Raw genomic sequence first — 9,970 nt, 5'->3', positions numbered from 1 at the left:
TATAAAAAACTAATTTATTCCAAAAGAAATTTTAATAATTCATATGTGTCATAAAAGAAATAGGTATATGATGTGATCATTNATAAATTATAAATTTTATGAATAAAATAGAAGCAAACAGTAGCAAATCGTTTTTTAAATCTTTTGTGTCACGCAGCTTTTTGACATTTTCAATTACTGGTTTCTTCTCTTCTTCAGCTGCTCGTTTGCAGCTATCTTTCGCTTCTGTTTCTATTGCTTGTCCAACAATATTCTCATACTGTTTGTATATGTAATCACTTATACGTGGTAAATTAGCACAAGCTAGAATTTTATTTAAACCAGTACTTCCAACACCTGCATGTACAGCACCTAGGAAATTCAAAGAATAGTTTCAACTACATTCCTAATTATATTATTTGGACAGGTATAACCGTAAACTATATCATGAGTTTTAAAACGTTATATTACTCGAAATGAAATGATACCATCTTCATCTGGAATGTTTGTGTTCGTTTTCTCAGAAACGAATACTTATTGAAATAATCATAAAACATATATAATTTTAGTCTATTTATTTCTATTTGCATTCTTATTTTGACAATATTAGTTTTAAGTTATTCATAGTCATGCTCGGCCACTAGAGTCATTTTACAACCCTGCCAGTTTGTACCTTTCATCTGGTATTTCCAAATTTCTAGGTATGACTTGCCGGCAACATTTGTACATAGACCAGTTCATTTAGGTTCAATGTACATGTACATTGTATTATTAGTAAATAGTCCGATCTATGTACCTAAATTGTATTTATATTCGTATTTTCAGTAATCAAATAAACCGAGCGGCATGGCCTAGAGGTCTAGACCATTGCTTAGCATTCGGGAGGACACCGGTTCGATTCCGGGTCCGTCTGCCTTGGTCCAAGTTTTTCCGTGGTTTCCTTGGATCACTTAGGCGAATGCTGAGGCAGTAATATTCCACAGATAATCTTTCACTCTCTTCTGTCTTCATTTCGTCCGTCTCATCTTTCTCACCCGAACCACCACCCACCCATTCCCACGATTCCTGAAAGCAGGCTGAAGAGGGCCTTCCGCCCTACCTTCCGGCATAGCCCGGAGGGACTGCCCGCCCACCAGCATTATTGGCTGGTGGGAATGAAACACCCAAAAGTTTTTTAACAAGTAACCAAATAAGAGTCTTCACAAGCTTTTCACAATTATAAAAGTCGCTGTCTTAAACATTCAAAATATTCAGTCAATCTTATCTATTTTTATTTAGTTAGTTTTTATTTCATCATAAGTTTCCACGGTAGTTTAAGTTTTGTATTTGTATATATCCGTATTTTTTAATTAGAAGAGTTGATTCATTTTAATGTGGTACAGCAGTACACTGGAAGAGCCATCAAACACGTGCTTTTCCTTACATAATTAAATGGTCCTTCGAGCCGGATATTAAAAATAAGTGCAAAAGACTGTCGTGTGACATCATCATCGATAACGTGTGTGACTTGACATCACAGCATCTTAATCATCAACGAGTGTGGTTTCACATCATCATCAGCGAGTGTGGGTCCACATCATCATCATCAACCTTCAACGAGGAAATTATCACATTTCCAACCAGGACAGCGACACAACGATCCAATCATCCACCATCAGAGGTCAAAATCGAACAATTAAAGTAAGTGCGTATCCTCTTTTCTTATCAATCCAATTTTCATATCTAACTGCTTTAATTTGAATAATTATGGAAGCGCTCAAAGGCTTAAATATTCAAAGGGGTCAGATCAAAACGCGCCTTACTAAATTAACCAATTATTTTAGGCAAGTTTCATCCAAAGAAACTATAAGCGAAAGAGATATCTTAGAATTACAAGATCGTCTCCAAAGAGACCAAGATTTGCTAAATGACTACGAACGGATTCATTTGCAAATTATCAATATTTCTGATGAACCGACCCATGAAATTGATTACGAAACGTTCGAAAACAATTTCTTTGACATCAATGCAAAAATGAAATCCCTTATTAATAGAACCAAGAATAATTCAAATCATGTTACAAAACCAGTCAATTTAGAACCCGATATGGGGGAGAACTTTTTAAGATTACCAAGTATTCAGCTACCAACTTTTAATGGTGAGTTCGAAAATTGGCTTGAGTTTCACGATGCGTTTGATTCTTTAATACATAGTAATTTACGTCTATCTAATGTTCAGAAATTTTATTATTTAATATCAGCGTTAAAGGGCGAAGCGTCACAAGCAATTAAATCGTTAAAGGTATCTTCAGATAATTATTTAGTTGCTTGGGATATATTAAGAAAACGTTTTGAAAACAAAAAGCTTATCGTTCAAAATAACATTAAGTCTCTTTTTAATTTAGAGTCAATTCATACGTACGCATCACTACAAAAATTGCTAGACAATACGCTAAAAATAATTCAATCACTAAAGAATTATGATCAACCGACAGCTGATGTACTACTTATACATATAATTACTTCCAAAATTACTAGTGCAACCCGTCATGAATGGGAACTATTTCAGCCTGCAGGCGATTTTCCTAATCTACAGGAATTTTTAGGTTCTCTTGAAAGGTGATGTCACATTCTCGGGTCTATTGAGGCTACAAAAAGTAGTCAAAATATAGGCAATAATCAAGTTTACAATAAATCCATTTCTAAGGTTACTTGTAGCAAAAACACAAATGTGCATGTAAGTAGTACATTTAAAGCTGTTTGTGCTTTATGCAAGGGTTCACATCCCATATTTATGTGTGAGTCTTTCCTCAAACTAACTATATATGAGCGTATTTCACAAGTGAAGCGACTCCGATTATGTTTAAACTGTTTGAAACCATTTCATGAAATTAGGGAATGTAAGATGCGAAATTGTAAAAAGTGTGACAAAAAGCACAACACTTTGTTGCATATCGAAAATCAAAATTATCATGAGCAGGGTTCTAAAATTAATACCTTAGATCAAAATTATAAGCAAGATTCACAGCAAACCAGTCCTTCAAACAATTCAAATGAAGTTACATTATCCAATCATTCTTCAAATGACCCACAAGTTTTATTATCAACAGCTAGCGTTAAGGTATCCGATATTCACGGAAACGTTCATTATTGTAGGGCTCTCCTCGATCCTGGTTCGAATCTAGTTTTGTTACGAGCGAGTTATGCAACAGACTAGGATTACGTAAATCAAAATCAAATTTATTAATTTCTGGAGTCAATCAATCTTTGTCAAACGTAGAATTCAAAACAAATTTAAAATTTACTTCTCGTATTAGCAATTATAGTGGTGATATTTCGTGCCTAGTTTTAGATACAATTACCGCAAATTTACCTGTAAGATCATTCAACTTAAAGGATTTGGAAATACCTACAAATATTCAGTTAGCCGACCCTAAATGTAATGTAAGCAGAAAGATTGATATTTTATTAGGGGCAAATATTTTCTGGGAACTGTTATGTGTTGGACAGCATTCCTTAGGTAACAATACACTTATACTACAGAATACCAAATTAGGATGGATCTTAGGAGGCAATCTTATTTTAAATAAAACTAATAATATTTCATCGACTTCATTAACACATTTTAGTATTAGTAATGAAAATGCGTTTCAAAAACGCTTAGAACAATTTTGGGAAATAGACGATCACACAAACAAGTTTAACAAATATTCCGACGATGAAATTTATTGTGAACAGCACTTTAGAAAAACTACTAAGCGTTCGGCTTCTGGCCGTTTCATTGTAAATATTCCCTTTAAGAAAAATGTCGTTGAGTTAGGGCAATTAAAATCAGTTAAAATACCGCGGCATGCGCTGTTACAAAATAGGGAAAGCATAGAATTGCATGGCTTTTGCGATGCTTCAGAGAGGGCATTTGGCGTGTGTGTTTACATCAAAACTGTAGATAATAATCATCGCTCACAATCTATTTTACTATGTTCAAAATCTCAAGTAGCCCCCTTAAAAAATGTAACATTTCCTAGACTTGAATTATGCGGTGCTGTTCTTCTAGCCAATTTAATGAGTAAGGTAAAAACAATAACAAACAAAGTCTTCGATCAATGCTATTATTGGTGTGATTCAACAATTGCTCTAAGTTGGATTAATTCCCCTCCAAATAAATGGAAAACATTTGTCGCAAACCGAGTGGCTGAAATACAGCACCTATCCGAAGCCAAATGCTGGAAACATATACGATCACAAGAAAGTCCCGCCGATCTAATTTCGCGTGGCGTAGATCCCAGCAAAATCATTTTAAACAAATTGTGGTGGAACGGACCAGAATGGCTAGTAAATGGTTCGGGTCAAGTCGGGTCAAGTCGGAGTTGAGAATCAAATTTAACAATTTAACAGTCAATGAGATAAACGAAGCATTAACAAAACTTATTAAGCTCGCACAAAATCAAATTTTTGTCACCGAAATTCATAATTTAAGTAAAAATAAACCTTTAAGTCCGAAAAGCAAAATTCTTTGTCTAAATCCATTCTTGGACTCATTAGGTATTTTGCGGGTTGGAGGCCGTTTAGAGCACTCAGATTACCATTATAACAAAAAACATCCCATAATTTTACCTGCCCATCATTTGACTACTATAATAATTAGACACGAGCACATTCGTTTATTGCATTGCGGAGCAAATCAATTATTAGCGTCATTACGCGAAAAATATTGACCGCTTTCTGGCAAGTGTGCAGTAAAAAAGGTTATACATCAATGTGTACGNTACAATTACCGCAAATTTACCTGTAAGATCATTCAGCTTAAAGGATTTGGAAATACCTACAAATATTCAGTTAGCCGACCCTAAATGTAATATAAGCAGAAAGATTGATATTTTATTAGGGGCAAATATTTTCTGGGAACTCTTATGTGTTGGACAGCATCCCTTAGGTAACAATACACTTATACTACAGAATACCAAATTAGGATGGATCTTAGGAGGCAATCTTATTTTAAACAAAACTAATAATATTTCATCGACTTCATTAACACATTTTAGTATTAGTAATGAAAATGAGTTTCAAAAACGCTTAGAACAATTTTGGGAAATAGACGATCACACAAACAAGTTTAACAAATATTCCGACGATGAAATTTATTGTGAACAGCACCTTAGAAAAACTACTAAGCGTTCGGCTTCTGGCCGTTTCATTGTAAATATTCCCTTCAAGAAAAATGTCGTTGAGTTAGGGCAATCAAGGGATCTTGCACTCAAACGATTTTATTCTCTTGAGCGAAAGCTGGCCAAAAATCCTAAGATTAGGGAAGAATACTCTGATTTTTTATGCGAATATGAAAAATTAGGTCACATGACAATTATTGATACAGACAAAATTACTACACCTCATTATTACCTACCCCACCATGCAGTTTTAAAGGAATCGAGCGAAACGACCAAACTTCGCGTTGTTTTCGACGGTTCCGCAAAAACAACCTCTGGTACATCGCTCAATGATACGCAGTTTGTAGGTCCCACTATTCAAAATGATTTATTCTCCATACTTTTGAGATTTCGAAAACATGCATATGTTTTGTCAGCTGATATTGTAGAACAAACAGAATAGTTCAAAACCCCAACGCCAAAACACGACACTGTAGTTGTCCGAAGCACTTTTCGGTAACAAAGTTACCTTCTTCAGGGACTGAAGTAAACTAAACCTAAAAGAGAACTAATATTTTGCTGATATTGCAAAAATGTATCGGCAAGTACAAATTGACGAACATCAAAGGCAATTTCAATTAATTTTATGGCGTCCATCTGAAAATCAAGAAATAAAAACCTACCAATTGAACACGGTTACGTATGGCACAGCGGCGGCCTCTTTTTTAGCTGTTCGTTGTCTCAAACAATTATCATTAGACAACTGCAATCAGTTTGAGGCTAGTTCGTTGATTATAGACAATGATTTTTATATCGACGACTTGCTTACAGGGTCAAACTCAGTTGATGAATTGTTGCAGCGTCAACGAGAAATAACAAAAATTTTAGAATCCGGTGGTTTTGAATTGCGTAAATGGTCGTCAAATAACAAAGATTTACTTAAGAAAATTAGCGTCAACAGTACCACCCAACCTCATCAATTTAATAATAGCAATGAATCTAAAACTCTAGGTATTATATGGGACAATTCCTCTGATACATTACAATTTTCTATAAATAATTTTTCAACGCAAGGTTCCGTTACTAAACGAAGTATTCTGTCAATAAGCGCGCAAATCTTTGATCCATTAGGCTTACTTACTCCTGTTACTATTAAGGCTAAATTAATAATTCAAAAATTATGGCAGTATAAACTATCATGGGATCAAGCTATACCTCTCGATCTAAATACTTCATGGCTTAAACTACGAAATCAATTAGACATTTTGAAATCAGTTAAAATACCGCGGCATGCGCTATTACAAAACAGCGAAAGCATTGAATTGCATGGCTTTTGCGATGCTTCAGAAAGGGCATATGGAGCGTGTGTTTACATCAAAACTATAGATAATAATCATCGCTCACAATCTATTTTACTATGTTCAAAATCTCGAGTAGCCCCCTTGAAAAATATAACATTACCTAGACTTGAATTATGCGGTGCTGTTCTTCTAGCCAATTTAATGAGTAAGGTAAAAACAATAACAAACATAGTCTTCGATCAATGCTATTATTGGTGTGATTCAACAATTGCTCTAAGTTGAATTAATTCCCCTCCAAATAAATGGAAAACATTTGTCGCGAACCGAGTGGCCGAAATACAGCACCTATCCGAAGCCAAATGCTGGAAACATATACGTTCACAAGAAAATCCCGCCGATCTAATTTCGCGTGGCGTAGATCCCAACAAAATTATTTTAAACAAATTGTGGTGGCACGGGCCAGAATGGCTAGTAAATGGCTCAGGTCCGCCGTCGCAAACTTGTCATGAAGATACGCTATTAGAAATTCGTCACAATGTAACCCTATCTGCAACTATTAATGATTTTAACTTAACAACCAAATTTTCTTGTTTCAACAAATTAAAACGCGTCACTGCATACTGTTTACGTTTTATCAATAATTTAAAGGTCAAGCCGGAGTTGAGAATCAAATTTAACAATTTAACAGTCCATGAGATAAACGACGCATTAACAAAACTTATAAAGATCGCACAAAATCAAATATTTGCTACCGAAATTCATAATTTAAGCAAAAATAAACCAATAAATCCGAAAAGCAAAATTCTTTGTCTAAATCCATTCTTAGACTCATTAGGTATTTTGCGGGTTGGAGGCCGTTTAGAGCACTCAGATTACCATTATAACAAAAAACATCCCATAATTTTACCTGCCCACCATTTAACAACCATAATAATTAGACACGAGCACATTCGTTTATTGCATTGCGGAGCAAATCAATTATTAGCGTCATTACGCGAAAAATATTGACCGCTTTCTGGCAAGTGTGCAGTAAAAAAGGTTATACATCAATGTGTACGATGTTTTCGCGCAAAGCCCACACTTTGTAAAACAATAATGGGCAATTTACCAAAATCAAGAGTTGAGCCCTCGCCTCCATTTTTCAATTGTGGTTTAGATTATGCCGGACCAATCTTAATTAAAGACAAAAAGGGTAGAGGTTGTAAGCTTGTAAAGGTGTACATTTGTTTATTTATTTGCCTTGCTACAAAGGCAGTACATTTGGAACTAGTTTCCCAATTAAATGTAGAAGCTTTTCTAGCATGTTTTAGGCGATTTGTTGCTAGACGCGGGCTCCCTTTAAATGTCTACTCTGATAATGGCACTAACTTTGTAGGTGCCAACTCAGAACTTGTAGAGCTACATAATTTCCTTAGGGCAAAAGAAAACCAAAGTCGAATAACAAGCCAATTAAACAAAAATAGCATAACGTGGAATTTTATACCACCTCGTTCCCCCCATTTCGGTGGTCTTTGGGAAGCAGGAATAAAATCTGCTAAACAGCATTTAAAAAGAATAGGTTGTAATTCTAATTTAACGTTCGAGGAATTTTACACCTTTCTTACTCAAATTGAAGCAGTTATGAATTCCCGACCCCTTAGCCCTTTATCCACAGATATTAGTGACCCCGATCCTTTGACACCTGCACATTTCTTAATTGGGAGAAAATTGACCTCTCCACCGCAGCCAGACCTTCTAGAAATCGCTGATAACAGGTTGAGCAAGTTTCAACATATCCAAAAAATGGTACAGCACTTTTGGCAACGATGGTGCAAGGAATATATTTCCGAATTACAAGTCAGATGCCGCTGGAAAATCNATTTTCACCATTTTTTAAAAAAGCTACCACTGCATACAGATAATTATCCGATTTTGCCATTTTTTAATCGTTTTTGATGACCTTTCGTCTTTTAAGAACAAACAAATCGCACCGTTCACTATGGAAGTCACTTGAACACTAAATTCTCTAACTGTCTAAAGAAGTACGAAGAGACACACACACACAGACTAATAAAATATATTATTTTTTAATGTATATGTTTTTTATAGATTTCACTCGACTTTGTTTACATTCCAGACTTGATGTGTGTCGAGGTTCACTACACTACACAATATAAATATATAGAGTAGAGTTTTCACACCACAAGACGAAACCCTACACTCAATTTGATAGTCCATACAATATATATGTGTGTTCTTACGAAAGTTTACACGAATTAGGTTGACGATTAATACATCATCCACTTTCCTATTGTATCAAACTTCAATTATTATATATACATGCACATAACAATAACAGTCCAGCTCAGTGCAGTAAAGAAATAATGTTGATTCTATTATGGCAATGCAATAAAACACACTTGCATTTAATGTCTATAACAGATATTGTTTCTTCAATGTTTGAGAATCCGTGGCCGAAACTCATGCCAACGTCGAGAGAAGGAGTGGGAAAATTGAACACTGACCGACTACGGTCTATTTGACATCCTGTAAAAACTAAATCACTTAATATTGATGAAGCTCCATCCTCTCTTCGTCTTTTTAATATTTTGGTGATTTTAAATATCTTTCCATCTTTCAATTGTATAATATTATTTGGATGCTGAGAAGTCAATGTGAACTCATTCACACAAATACGCACTACACAATCATAGTCTCTGTCTTCATAATTATCATTATCTATATGGTTTCGTATAACACAATTTTTAATCCAATGAATTTTTTTAATTGTCAATCCTTCTCCACATTCTAGTTCTGTTAAACGATTAATTATTTGAGTGAGTGGCCTTCGAGGTGATTTAACTAAATGTTTGAAAATGCTTATATAATTCCCACCCCAAAAGGCAGAGATTTGGCTTAAGCCAAATGGACGCATTCTTCTGCAAAGGTTTCTTCTAAATCAGTGGCATATAGTTGTTTTAACTCCTTTGCTTTGCTTCTAATAAATTCACTGTCGTCTAGTTCATGCAGTTTCCATAAGAAACCAAACTTTGTGTTTACTGTATTATAAATAATTTGCCGGTTTTTTAAGTGCACTTTAAGACAATCAATAGCTGCATAATAATTATCAACAATGAAAGATCGTCTCCCTTCTAACTCAATGTGCCCCGTTTTAGCTTCATCAAAATGAAATTTTGGTTTCTTTCTTCTTCTTACATCTTTTTTGTATGTGGTCACTTTGCATCTCTTGATTGCCTCTGATTAAAAATTTTCGAACTCTTTTTCGTCACGCAACGTATCAAGATAAGCATGTAATGTCTCATAAAGAGTAACAACGTTGCATAAATCAACAGAACTTGCTTGTAGCTGTGCACTAACGATTTGAAACTTTACGAGCACAGAGTTCCAAAAGCACAACATTATTGTAATTTCTAGAGTTTTAATTTTTTCTAATATTCCTGTTGCTTCTATTTTGATCTCTTTATTTTGATTTTCATCTTCGCAAATAGAGTTTAATGTTTCCAGAACTTGTTTGTATGAACTGTATAAGGCTTTGCTTGCATCTGCTCGCGCACTCCATCGAGTTTTC

This window comes from Agrilus planipennis, unplaced genomic scaffold (assembly GCF_000699045.2).
Source record: "Agrilus planipennis isolate EAB-ADULT unplaced genomic scaffold, Apla_2.0 scaffold113, whole genome shotgun sequence".
Taxonomy (NCBI): Eukaryota; Metazoa; Arthropoda; class Insecta; order Coleoptera; family Buprestidae; genus Agrilus; species Agrilus planipennis.
This window is presented reverse-complemented; position numbering follows the sequence as displayed.